Consider the following 13,963-nt stretch of genomic DNA (forward strand, 5'->3'; position numbering starts at 1 on the left):
TGCCTTCAGCTCCAGTTCCAGGAGGGTTTAGCATAGCTGCTGACCGTATTAGGACATGTCTGACCTGCTTGCACCTCTTCTGTAGACATATTCCTGATCCTCATTTGCCTTTTCAGAAACACATCAAGTAGAAGACTGGGATTAGAGAAACACACATTATTTTAAAAGCCCCGCTGAGTGTCTGAAATTTTGCAGATAGTTCTGTACTTGCAGTTATTTTCCATCTTGTAGTTTAGTACAAGCTAGAAAATCCATATCGCTTTGCTCCCCTCTGCTTATTTCTTCTGCAAGGAATACATGTTAATCAATAAAGAATCTATCCCCCCTTTTCATTACTTCTAGCCTCCTGCCATGCTCATATTCTCTTATACATGTTATGAACAATTCCAGTGTCTCGAAATTATTTTAAATGTAGTTTAGGCTAGGATGCTGGAGAGTGACAAATGCCAGTGAGTTGAGAGGGTTTGTTCACCGGAGGCTGCAATCTCTTGCGACAGCTAACTATGGCTGTAATCTTCATTTGCACTCTCCCAGTCCAGTAACAGATTGCATTTCCCTCACCCTTTCTCTCTCTCTGTGTTATTAATTCTTCACCTTTAAAAAGATTAATACCTTTCAAGAAATGGACTTGTGTGCTGATTCAACTATTCTGAGTGCTAATATATGGAGCCCGCAGCACTGAGAACAGCAGTTTGATATCCACCACCTGATGGACCTTGATATACAGCCACTGTTATCTCAAGTTTTCATGGTTTGTGAGGCTTAACACTTACCGTACTTGTGTACAAAGGTGCTGCTAGTGGGAATGAAGCAATTGCTTTAGGAGTTAAGAGGACTTACAGGATAGTTTTAAATTAATCCTACCTGGTAGTTGTACATTTCAATGTTGAAGGGCTGACCTCGGTACCTGGATTTCTTGTCAACAAAAAAGCTTTCAGTGACCTACCTGGGGATCAACACAAATATAAGGTGTGATAAAAGGGAATGGCTGAGGTAAGTGGCAGAAACAGCAGGAATCACTGAAATTTGGCCTGTACCAGAACAGATGATGATGTTGACTAAACGAGATATCAGTTCTTTCTCATTATATTATGCTCTTGCTGATACAGAAGTATTTCAAGTTGTCTGCCACTGAAGTCTTCTCGTCTTTAAAAGCTGGCATTCAAATGTCCTTTAGCAATCTAGCAGTCATGAAAGTAATAATTCTCATTACTACTGGTACTTAAATTTATATAAAGTAATGTTTTTGTTAAAAAACAACTTTGTGCTGCTGTCATATTAATTTTCATGCCTTGACTGGTCTTGTGTTCTTCAGACTTACTATTTTCTAATCATTTAATAATTATAGAAGTCAAAAAAGTTATGCAACAAAAATGTGAAACGAGCAGCTGGCATTTCAGGAAACAGCTTACTAGCACAGGGCAGTTCCAGGAGCGTTTTAAGGGAATATAAAGAACCCAAACTATTGCAACTTCTGAGCAATTATATTTTTTTCCTTTGGCATATTCCATCTTGTCACCATCATGGACTGTCTTACACATGCATCTTTCTCTCATTTTAGTCTAACTGTCCTTCATAAATCAGTTCAGAGGCCTTCTCTGAATTAGTATACATGACTTTCAGCTCCATCCCACCAGACATGAAAAAATGTGTTTTTAACTAGCTGACCCTTAATATGATATGTATTTCTATACCACCCAGTTTCATGCTATGTAAAGCTGTCTGAGCTTTAAACAAGCTTCTCAGCTTATTGGACTCACCAAGTGCTGGACAACCATGGGTTATATATTTCTGATACTGAACTACCTCAGATATCCCAACAAATGTTGCGTTCTGAAGTACAAATATACTACATACTTAGCTGGTGGATGTGGTACCTAAACTGCTCTTTAACTGTCCCTTTAAAATATACATTTAAATCCTGGGCTGTGCATGACTGAATTTGATTTAGCACTTGGTCTTAAACCACAATTCAGTTTTAAAGTGAGCCAGTAATTGGGTTTTCCTCATGGTGGCAGAGGATCTCAGAATGAAGTTGCTTTGACAAATATTGTGGGCATTATATTTTTATAGCATGAAACCTTACCCTGTTGTCACTGAAGTCAAGGGTATCCATTGATTTTACTGAAGATTGGAAGCAGCCCCACAGCCAACAGGACTTTAAGACACAGCTTAGCAGAAATAATTCCTTGGGCAGGTGGCATTGTCCAAAATACTCTTGGCAAAAGAAGCTGATTTAGAAAACCGTTCAGCACTTTTTCTTGGTGATGTAGTATGACATGTTTGACAAATGGGTGTGCTATTAGATGAAGCTTGTATGACCCAGAGTTGAAATTAACTGTAGACCTTAGAAATAAACCAATATTGATACATCTCTAGGGAGAAAATATTGCCATATTAATGGTGGGCATTCATCTTTTGCATTTCTGTGAATATATCAGTGCATGCATATACACCCACAGAATGTGGGCAGTCACATGCATGTACATGCTATACTTCTATTCTGTTGGGAAGATATCATCTTCAGGTCAGTAGAGGGGGTACTTACCTTTACAAGGCACTTGTCCATGCCCCTGCTTTGCATCTTCTAGTATTTCTTGAAAGCTGTTGTCTTTAACACTCCTTACGGTGCTACCTGTGTAGTAAAGGTTTCAAAAGAAATTGCAGTGTGATGGTAGGAGCTGCATTCTGCTCTATGCGGCTCTTTGTATAGAAACACAGTAGAAAGTTTATCTGAGGCAGTCAGATCTGTTTTATAGGATATGCCGTCCTTTGCTTTTGCTTGGCATACCTCTGAAGCCAGCACGTGCAAAGGGCTCTTGGTAATGTCTTCCCGCAGTTGTAAAGGAGGCTCAGCAGCAGTACTCATGGCAGTGAGGATGCCGGGGCACCACCATGGCTGAGCATCTTTAATGGCACCTAGCAGCCTATGTTCTATAAGATAAACCGAAAATACTGGGAAGAAAAAATATCTCATTCCTGGGTTGTTTAGGGGGTAGGTTTTGGGGGGTTTGTGTAACAAACATCGTTTAGTTGCTCTGTCATATTTGCTTTATTAAGCCTTATTTTGGGATGTTTATGTAATAGCATCCATGTAGTGTTTTAAAGGGAGGTGTTTGACAAATTAAAAAAAATATATATATTTTTTCGCATTTATTCTTGTCCTGGTTTCAGCTGGGATAGAGTTAATTTTCTTCTTAGTAGCTGGTGCAGTGCTGTTTCTAGATTTGGTGTGAGAACAATGTTGATAGGACAGATGTTTTTGGTCGTTGCTGGGTGATGTTTATACTCAGTCAAGGACTTTTCTGTTTCCTGGGCCCTGCCAGCAAGAGGGCTGGAGGTGCATGGGAAACTGGGAGGGGACAACAGCCAGGACAGCTGACTCAAACTAGCCAAAGAGGTATTCCATACCATATGACATCATGCTGAGTATATAAAGTGGGGGAAAAAGGAGGAAGGTGAGGACATCCGGCATTATGGCATTTGTCTTCCCAAGTAACCATTAGGCTTGATGGAGCCCTGCTGTCCTGGGGATGGCCGAACACCTGCCTGCTGCTGGGAAATAGTGAAGGAATTCCTTGGTTTGCTTTGCTTGCATGCACAGCTTTTGCTTTACTTACTAAGTTGTTCTTATCTCAGCCCTCAAGTTTTACATTCCTTTCTGATTCTCCTCCCCATCCCTTTGGGTGAGGGGGGAGGGAGTGAGCGGCTGCGTGGTGCTTGGCTGCCGGCCAGGGTTAAACCATGACAATTCTCAAGATGATGTAAAAGATGTGTGGTTTAAAATGACCCTGGAATTCTGAGTGACAATTTCTGATAGAAGGTGATCCATTAGAATAGAACAGGCAGTCACAGCGGAAATCCTCATCTCATGATGCTAAAATTTTACACAAGTTCAAAAGCAAACAGGGGAAGATCAGAATCGGAGGTGGGGAATCTGTCAAGGGTTATTCTATACAACTCCAGTGCTTCTGTGTCTGCTGGGGAAGTATTCTGGAGAGATGTCACTATGTGCTTATCTGTTTGTGTGTTTTTCAGTGTCTGTTGGACATTGTCAGAGTCAGGATACTTGACTAGATGGATCTCTTATCTGACATTCTATTCTTAAATACTGCAAAAAGAAAGAAGTCTGGAGAAATAAACTTATTTTATGAAAATATTTAATAATTTCTTTGTTCTTGCCCTCAATGCCAGAATGATGGCAAGATAGACTCCTGTCTGCTAGGCTATGTCTCTATCCACAGGGTTCTTGAAAAAGCTAAATGATGATTGTATTAGAAATATGATTTTTGGAATTGATAAATTGTGTCCGGGCCCTAATTGGGGCCTAATACCTACCCATACCAGCGTAACATTTTGCTGGTATGGATAGATATATTGCTTTATTTCAATAGTAATCATAAGCAAAGAGAGCTATTAGAGCTCTGAGATGATAGATGGCATTTTCTGTTAAAACTAAGCAGAAGATGGTCAGTGTGGTTATCTAATGACAGGGCCATTTGTTCACATCTAAGGAACTGCTGGTTTAACTCCATCCCATTCCCTTCTAGGCACAATGTACTGGTGAAATTCTAAGGAGACACCACTGTAACCCCTGGGAAGAAGAAAGGGTTAATCCTCTACTGCTCAGAGAGAGTCCTGAATGCATTTGTACAACGGTGGATAATAGACCAAAACAGCATCCTGTCAGGTAGGTGCACCTCTCAATTAGGTGGAAGGGTCCAAAGGAGACGTGGGTCCCTGTCCACGTACTTAAAACAGAAGACACCTGCCACGATCTTCAGCTATAGATTCTTCTCATGTTTGTAGGCCCAGATACTAGAGGGACAAACTCACAGGGAACTAGCAAATGGGTGTAATCTGGGCAGTAAAGAAAGAGTACCGTAGAAGAGAGGAAGGAGGACTTGCTGCTGGGAAAGGCTGAAATACTCCACTAAACATGACTTAGAGGCCACAGCAGAAGGGAACACCTTTCTTCCCATTGTAGCAACTCCCAAGTGTTTAGTAGCAGTTCATTCAGTTCATGATAAAAATCAGGAGATTCGAGGTAACACATTTTACAAGGCTTGTTAGAACTTGACAAAAAAGAAAAAAAAAGTTGGCCTCTAGCACAGCATGTTGCCAGCTGAAAGAAACAAGTGTGAGAGAAAGATGGGAATTAGAGCTCCTTGGAGAGGAGCATCTCAAGGGTTTTGCAGATACCAGGTCTTGGTCGAGAAGGACCATGGAGAGACAAAAAGAGATTCTCTGACAGCTACAAACCAGGTGCTCTAGGAGGATGAAAGTCTGAAGAACATGCTGATGCCTGCAAGGTCTGGCTAGAGGACACAATCAGTGTAGCTGATAGTAGATGCCTGCTGAGATAAAAAGTATGAAGAAATTCACATAAAGAGCATATTTAAAATCTGCTGTGTAACAGTTAGCATGTTTTAATGCCTGGTTTTTTTAACCACAGGCAAACTTTCAACTGAGCTGGTTCTTACTGGGTTTTGTCATTTTTTCATGGTTGTTAGCAGTCTGCATTGGCACTCTATAAATTGTAGCTGGATTCTGGGTAAACAATGCTTCTGTCTCTAAGCCTGCTAAACCCTTTAACTTCATAAATATTAGCATCCATCTTGCTGCTTCTCCTGCTCCCACTAGCCTGTGTTTGCATATGTGTAACCACCACACACTCACCAACATACACTACCTCAAAAAGTGATTCAGCCCAGTAATTGTATCCTGAGGCATATAGCTGAACACTCACCTCACAAAAACGCCGTTCTAGTAAAGTGAGCTAGTGTGTGTTGTATACAATCAATCCTCTTCAGAAGACTTAATGCACTTAGAGCAAAATGTTACCCTGCTTTGTTGAAACTCTGTGTATATTTATAAAAGTATCTGAGTAATGGTTTTGAGAGGTCCTTCAATATATTAATTGGGAAAAATGACAAAATTTTGGAGGAAAAGTAGTTGCATTTCCATATATGCAAATGAAAACTTTTTAAGATCTGAGGTTTTAAAAAAATCTGTAAATTATTCAACCCATTCCAATGACAAGTATGTACACTTATGTGAGTGATGTATGATATAATGAGAAACTTAGCTGTAACAATGCTGGTAGTTTTTCACAAGAAGGTTTCATTAGAGTGCTCATTTGAGACTGAAGACAAACCTGGGTTAAGAAACACATTAAGTTTCTGGTAGGTAGTTCTTCAGAAATTCTGTCCATTCAGAATACACAGTATATAGCATAATACTCAAGCTTGGCTTAAGGCTCCATACGATTTGCAAAACAAATAAAGTTTGACCATAAATGTTATGATAGTTTTATAGTTCTGTTTTTGTAGGAACATTAACTTGCCAATCTGTTCCATACATGCTTCTGTACCCCATAGGTGTAATTCACTTATAAATATATATGAAACCAGCTCTGTATGTGCAAGTTTCTTACAAGGTGTTTTTATTCACTAGGTATCAAAGGTTTTTATGAAGGAAGTTAAGTATGATCATTGTCTCTACTTTGCGGGTGGGGAACTGAAACTAAGGAGGGCTTGGTTTGCTGAAGACCTAAAAGTAGTTCTCAACACTGAGTGGTGGTTTTCTGAAAAGCTTTTGGCAGTATATGACAAACCTTATCTGCTGAACATTTGTGCTCTGGTCTCTCAAAAACTTTGTTAAAAGTGTGCTATTACCCCAGAAAACTCCTGTCTATATGGGAACAGATCTGTAAAGTGTTAGGTGGGTTGATGTTATTTTGTTGAAGCTCAGTTGGAGGTTTTGTAGTGAAGTCAGGGGTGGAAGGCAAACTCCTGGTTTTCATCCGAAGATTTACATCAATCCTCAGCAGAGGAGAGTCAACTGGAAAAGATAAAATAATAAAATATAAATATTTTTAGATTCTGGACTTACTGTAAACCTTAACGCAAAATGAGAACCCTGCACTGTAGTTTCCTTACTTGCTGAACAATATGTGTGTTGCCTAATATACATGCAGACCAGAAGTGTATACATGTACGCACATAGATGCAGGTGTGTGTATAAAATATACACATGCCTCCATGCACATACTTTATATTTTATGGTTAATCCTTTCCTTTCTTTCTTTTTAGCAAATCATAACCCATGTTTCCCCCTTCTTTTCTTGGGCTTCAGTTTTACTTTCGTGGCCATGGGTTTTGCTTTTACAGCATTTTCTATAGTGCCAATTGCAGTTAAATGTCTGTTTGAAAAGCTTAATTGAGGCTAGCAAAAAAATCCTCATTACTTTTCCAAAATAATTCTTACTATCACTTTTTATTATTTAAGTCTGATTAGTATCGAACTGTTGAATCTGCAGCATCTGTGACAATAAGAATAAAAAACCCGCAGATTTTGTCGGCCCTTCAGAACAGTCACAGTTTGTTCTGATGAGATCCCATCCATGAGTTATGAGTTTAGTCTCTTTGTGAGTAGCCTGTAGCTTTCACACAGATATGTAAAGATGATGGGCTGGACTAACAAACTGGGTCTCAAGGCAGCATCTGCAGGATAGGTGGAAATGACTGCTCTAAGTCACATTTTCTTGCGTGTTTTAAAGTTGATCCACATCTACTTGAATCGTTACTCATTAAGCTAAGATCACCAGGTGAAATGATCTTCACAGAAATCACTGGCTGGCAGAACATTTTCTGGAATACAACCCTTGCCCTGATTCACAGCCCTGAAGAATGTAAGAGAGGTAGGTTTAGAGGTAATAAAACCTTCAAACTCTTGGCTGTGGTGAAGAAATTTCCCTTTCCCACTGTGGCAGTTCTCTAGCTACTCTGTGTTACTCAAGCCAGCTGAAAAGCTGCATGGAATATTGTATGTTAGAGTACATTATGCTCTTGAGAAAGTTATCTTCTAGCTGAAATCCAAAACAAAGGGACATTCTAGTCATGAAATTGTGTACCAAGTGTATGTGCACAAATCTTCATAACAAGTAGCAAATGTGGGAATTAGTCATAAAAATCCAATTTACCAATAACGGAGTTTGTGCCTGTAAACTCTTGAGCACTACTTTGAAAATGGCCACTATAATAAAAAAGGGAGTAATCAGATTGGATAGGAGCATTGGTAATCCGTTTTTCTAGTAAGCTTTGGTAAGGAACGTTTCTGCTTTTGTTCACTGTGTAAGAGGACATTATGGTATTGATACAGTCCTGTTTATAGCAAAGGGTTACACTCATTTGTGTCTAGTTCCTCTGTGTCTTCATTCAGAAAAAATGTAAAAAGCAGAACATTACAGCAGCGGAAAGCATGAGGACACTCAAAATTCTGGCAGTTCATCTTTAGTAATTAATTTCAATTATAGTCTTTTTTGCTTAATTTCTTGTAAGTGTCTGGCTGACTTTCCATCCTTTCATGAGCTCTATGGGTGAAGAATATATGATAGGCAGGCTGAGTACAGGTAAATAGAAAAGATGGGGTGTTCCCCATGGATCAATGTTCTCTGTGGAAATGTTTATTTTACTTATTTTAGTATCAAGGATTTGTTAATGTGGATCTGAGGATAATCAGTTTGGGCAGAAGTTAGTGGGGGGAAGAAAAGTAGATTTTAAATGTCAAGTTATATTTATGGAAAATGCAGCTTAGATTACATGTAATTGACAGTGTCCTTTAGATTGACAAGTGAGATATAAAAGATTATTGAAAATAAGATGATTCTGTTTAAGGCGTTTCTTTAATGGTTTGGATCGCAGTTTAAAAATAGAAAGCCTGTGCATGTGCTTCTGCTTGCTAGGGTACTGCAAACTTGATTTCTGAGGTTGCTGACAGCTTCTGAAAGATTTAGGAACTGTCAGCAGGAAACATTCCCATAGAATCTGTACTGTGAACTTTTTCTGGAAAAACAGCATCATTTAGCAGGTAATATATCTGCAATAAAAATACAGTTATGCAATAATGGCTCATTAATATGGTAAATCATAACATGGTCTTTTCTATTCAATTTAAAAAGGAACTTGTGGAAAGAAATAAGTTCCTACTCAGCTAGTTGGTGAACTTGGCTATTTTTGTATGTTGTTGGCTTTTAATGTTTGAAGTAACTATTTGATTTGTATGGGAGATAACATTTAGTCCTGACATTTTATTTCTGTATAAAAAGATGTCCATTTGGGCTTACATTAGTACAATAGGAATTTTTCCTCTTTTCTCTTTTTTTTCTTTTTTCTTTTCTCTTTTCTCTTTTCTCTTTTCTTTCTTTTCTTTTCTTTTCTTTCTTTTCTTTTCTATTCTCTTTTCTTTCTTTTTTCTTTCTTTCTTTTTTCTTTCTTTTTTCTTTCTTTCTTTTTTCTTTCTTTTTTCTTTTTTTCTTTTTTCTTTTTTTCTTTTTTCTTTTTTTCTTTTTTCTTTTTTTCTTTTTTCTTTTTTTCTTTTTTCTTAATATGCTAGGAACTGCTGGAGTACTTTGTTTGGTATGTTACTGCTAATTTATCCTGTATGTCTTTACGATCTTGTCAGTGCCTCATGTCTTCCGTAGTTTTTCTAATCTAAAATAATCCCAGTGAAATCCTTTGATTGTCTGTTTGGACCTGATCCACTCCTAAAGCAGGAATGTAATGGGCTTTATGGCACTTACTTGGAAGTAATTTATCCAACAGAGTGAATATAGATACTTGTTTTAATAAGAATATGTTTTATGGTAAGTGGGGACGGCTATTTAATTAGCCAAAGGGAAAGTAGTTCATGATACAATCTGTTCCAATCATCTTGGACATTAAACAAAAAGTCAGACAAAGTTATTTATGTACATGCACTTTATTTGCAGTTGTTTTGTATAACCTTTTGGTAGAACTTTACAGCGCTGTTTGGATAAAAAAAGTGGATATGTATTTCTTAAAAAAAATGTAAACAGGAGTTTCACTTATTGCTGTCAGTGCTTCAAGTGCATATATATTAAAGCAGTTGACAGTGGCAGCAGTGCTCAGTTTATCCGGGATAATACGCTCTTTCGACATTTGGTGGTTTACATCTTTCTGGTGTTGAAGGCTGATATAGGATGCTATAAAAGCATTACACTCTTCTTCTTTCTAATGTGGATTTTTTTTTCTATTGCCTTGAGCTGCCTACTGCATGGATAAATAAGATGTATTTCTGAAGCATAAGGATTCCCATGCCGTGCTGTAGAAGCTCTTAGGATTTTAGGAGGGATTAGAACAGTATTTGGAAACTAAATGGGGACATGCTTCCTTCAGTTCTTCTAATTGTATTGATTACTGGACATTTACATGATTATTTGTGTTATAATTTGCTATTAGTAGGAAATGTAGTTATAAACCTATAAACAGAAAAGCAAAGAAGGAACAATGTGCAGACTTTAAAGCGTTCTGTTATTAATAATTATGAAATACTTAGTTGTCAAAATGTACTAACTACAGTGCTTCATTTTCCTGCAAAATTCTTTAAGGGACTAATTCAAAACCTGTCTGATTTAAAAACTCCTGTGGACCTCAGTGGTCTTGGGATCATGCCTCAAGGAAGGAAGAAAGTCTCATTTATCCAAACAAAGTTTGAACTAATTGCATACAACAGGGCACGGTTGAAAGGTCTCTCTGAATGGGCTCGAAGTGTTTGCCTTAACATTATCAGTAGCTATAACAGGTTTTTTCAGTTGGCAGTTTCTCTTCCCTGACCACCATTTTGTCTGTAGAAAATCTTCCAAGGTCTTTTCACTCAAGCAGATCACCAGGATGTCCTGAATAACTTGATTTCATATGCAGTTTGTCACTTCACAGCATCCTATCCAGCATTTTGTGTAGGACATTGTGCTGAATAGCTACAGTATTTTCTCAGCGTTATGATAAGATACAGATATCAAACATACTCATTCAAGAGGAATGCCTGCGGCAATAGGAGTGAAGTCCTAAGGCTAAGTTTATTTAGTGCAAAGAAAAATATCAAAATTAAGGAAAGGCTGTTCTTGCGGCTGCAGTTTCCAACTCGTTTTACAGTAAGTTGGAAGAGTTTTTGATATAAGACAGCAGGTAGTGTGTGCTGATAGTTTCCTTCCTCCTCCCAAATATGTATCACCAGCTGGTTTATGTGACCCTGCTTGTTCCCATGAAGTCAATGGTAAAACTGGGATATTAAGCAAATTCAGCGCATGTACAAACACAAGTTATGACATAGCCTGGAAGCCCTAGAGCCAACAGACTCATGGCTTCTTCCTTGTCACTGCAGGAAGTTGGAAGTGAGCGACTATTGGAAGTTGTATGGGTATCTTGAACAGATCGTTTTATTCAGCCACATGATGCAAATAAAAGCATCATGGTAAAAGGGAGAGATGTTTTATGTGGGTCACGTTACCATGCATTTCCATATTAAATCAATTTAGCAACTCAATTTTGACAAATCACTGGTAGGTTACTCACCAGTATCACAGGCTTGATGCTGTGTCCAGTCCTAGCATGATACCAAATGTTAACAGACAGTTCGAGCTCTGCTGAAAATTACATTTTTAAAATGAAAGCAAAAAATTAAAACAGCTTTTTATTATATACAAATAGTAACTGCCCCAAAACCCAGAGGAAAACCTGTCTGAACTTCCTAGACCTGATTGTCTAAGGCCCGTTTTCTGGAAGGTGCTAATTGACTCCTAAGGGATGCCAAATGCTCTCAAATCCCATTGAATTCGATGAACTCCAATTGATGTATTTCAGTGAATTCCTGATGAAGTCAGCCCTCTGAGCACTACAGACTCAAGAGCTCTCAGCAGTATTCAGGATCATGTCCTACATGGACAAACAAAACAATGTTAGTACAGTGTCTTGGATGACAACCAGGGAGGTTAATAAATCAAGAACATCAATTAGGAATTGTGTAGCTGCACTGCTCATTTATGCCTTCATTCTTTGGAGACAGATGCATCTTTAACTTTGTATACTGTGAGTAGTCCCATTGATTTAGCTATAGGGAGCTATTCAGTGTCTACAACTGAATATGCACCTAATTCCGTGCAGGGCTAATGCCTGAGGGGTTTAATCCCAGCAGATTTAAGAGCAGGGATGGGACAGTTGACAAGCTGTCTGCTGTTCTCCCATCAGCTAGACAGCTGAGCTTCCTCAGGAGCTGCTCCGCAGAGGCAGCTTGGCTGTGTAAGCAGGGGTTAGAGCACGTGCAGGCACGTGGTAATGTCAGTGGCAACCCCAGGGTTCAAAGTGCCCTTCCTTAGCAGAGCTCTGAGATGGAACAATGTTTCCAGGGTAGATATGGACCCTTAAGAAACATACAAGAAACACTTTTTTGCCTCTCTCTGGAGCTTTTGGGACTTAAAACTACTTACCCCATGTTGGAAAACTTAGCTTTTCAACCTCCCTATGGAGTTGATCATCACATTGTATTGGCAACACTTACCTATTACTGACATGCAACCACCTTTGCAGTGAAATGCAGTAGCTATTTCAAAGTGGCATTGTACACTCATGAGAAATGACAGGCATACTTTAATGACCACAGATCATCAGATCCTTAGACTTGGATCGTGCACAAAAGACCTTCAGATCCCCTAACACCTGGATCCAATACTGAATAAGAAGGAAGAACATTATCTATAGCATCACTAAGCTTTTCCTGCAGTGGTAAGCTTGCTTGGAGGTCTCCTTTCCAAATACTAACCAGCCCAACCCGTCTTAGCTTTTAAGATCACAGCACAAGGTGGTATGGCTGCAGGCCATAACTCTAATGAAAACCTGGTACAGTGGGTAGATTGTTCCTGGATCTCATTATAGGCAATTGTTCCACTAGTTCTGCTGTTTTCAATTCCTAAACCTAATATTTACCTCTGAGCATTCAAAGTTATTTTGAATTTTATCTTGACAAATCACTAAGGGGTCTATTCTTCTTTCAATGCATGCATTTAAGTCTCATTAATGTTCATATGAGTTATGTGCAGAGCTCAGCTCCAGCAGGTTTTTCCAGCAGGGCCTGAGTCTCAGCCCTTATATGGTCTTTCAAAGTTCCTTATGCTTCTGTACAAACATAAAATTTTTCTGCCCGAATGGAGCAGAACAGTGCTTCCTCCCACCCTCTGCCGTGACCTTCTGGTCTGCTACACAGATCAGGCCTGCACTGCAGTGCTGAGGAGTCTGCCCCCTTTTTTTTCCCCATTTCCAGCCGTGCTTACGTATGCATACTGGGAATCCTGAGGGCCTGATTTAGCAAAGAACTCATTCAGGCTCAGCATTACAGAAGCCTTGTGCAAGCTTTTACTGTAAGGAAACTGTTGGTGTATTTTGTACTGAATTAAGCTCTAAATTATGCCTAACGTTCAGTTAACTGGAAAGGAAAACAAACCTGGGCGAGTTGCACACCATTTTGACATTCCATGAGCTCTCTAGCGGTCCTTCAGTTATGTTTCCTGAAGATGCTTTTGCTTTTTTCTTCATACTCTTGACTAAGCGTTGTGTATCCTGGACTGAGCCCGTGATATCTAGAAATAAACAAACCCTAAAGGAATTGATTTTTAGACACAGGAACCCAAAGGTTTAAGAGGATGACTGTTGTTCATACTATATTAGCTACTGTAGCAGGAGTTGAAAGACTTAGCGTAAAGGTTTTGGAAAATTATAATTTCCTGGGGCTTCTACACCAACACTGTGGTACAGTGCAGGTTACTTTATCAAGCACTGACTGAAGCAATCTCAAAAGAAAATGCTGGAAATAGAAGGACCCATTTCAAAACTTAAAAATGCCTCTGCAGGGCAAGGTGCATTCTCCTCTGCCTGGTGAAAGGAAAATAAATCTCCTCCTAATAGAGAAGAGCTGTAGAAAACAGACCTTGAAATACCAATGTCTGCATTACAGAGATCTCTGGATACTGTCATGAAATAGCCAAATACGTCGCTTCTAACAGTGCAGGTAGAGCTGGCCAGGAAACCAAATTTCCATTCTTCCATAGATTTTAATGTTTTCTTTGAGGTTGGAGGAAGGAAGAGGGAAGAATTACCTCCCATTTTTGACA

At 38.9% G+C, this 13,963-nt stretch overlaps 1 long non-coding RNA gene across 3 annotated transcripts in view; it reads left to right on the top strand.

The window, feature by feature from the left end:
• Positions 1-13,963, top strand: part of LOC121095345 — a 296,583-nt gene that overhangs the window by 34,615 nt on the left and 248,005 nt on the right. For all 3 annotated transcript variants that reach the window (XR_005830073.1, XR_005830072.1, XR_005830071.1), the window contains exon 2: positions 4,551-4,690. This is a non-coding gene — a long non-coding RNA (uncharacterized LOC121095345). The remainder of the gene's footprint in view (positions 1-4,550; positions 4,691-13,963) is intronic.

The sequence above is a fragment of the Falco naumanni genome, chromosome 11 (assembly GCF_017639655.2).
Source record: "Falco naumanni isolate bFalNau1 chromosome 11, bFalNau1.pat, whole genome shotgun sequence".
Lineage (NCBI taxonomy): Eukaryota > Metazoa > Chordata > Aves > Falconiformes > Falconidae > Falco > Falco naumanni.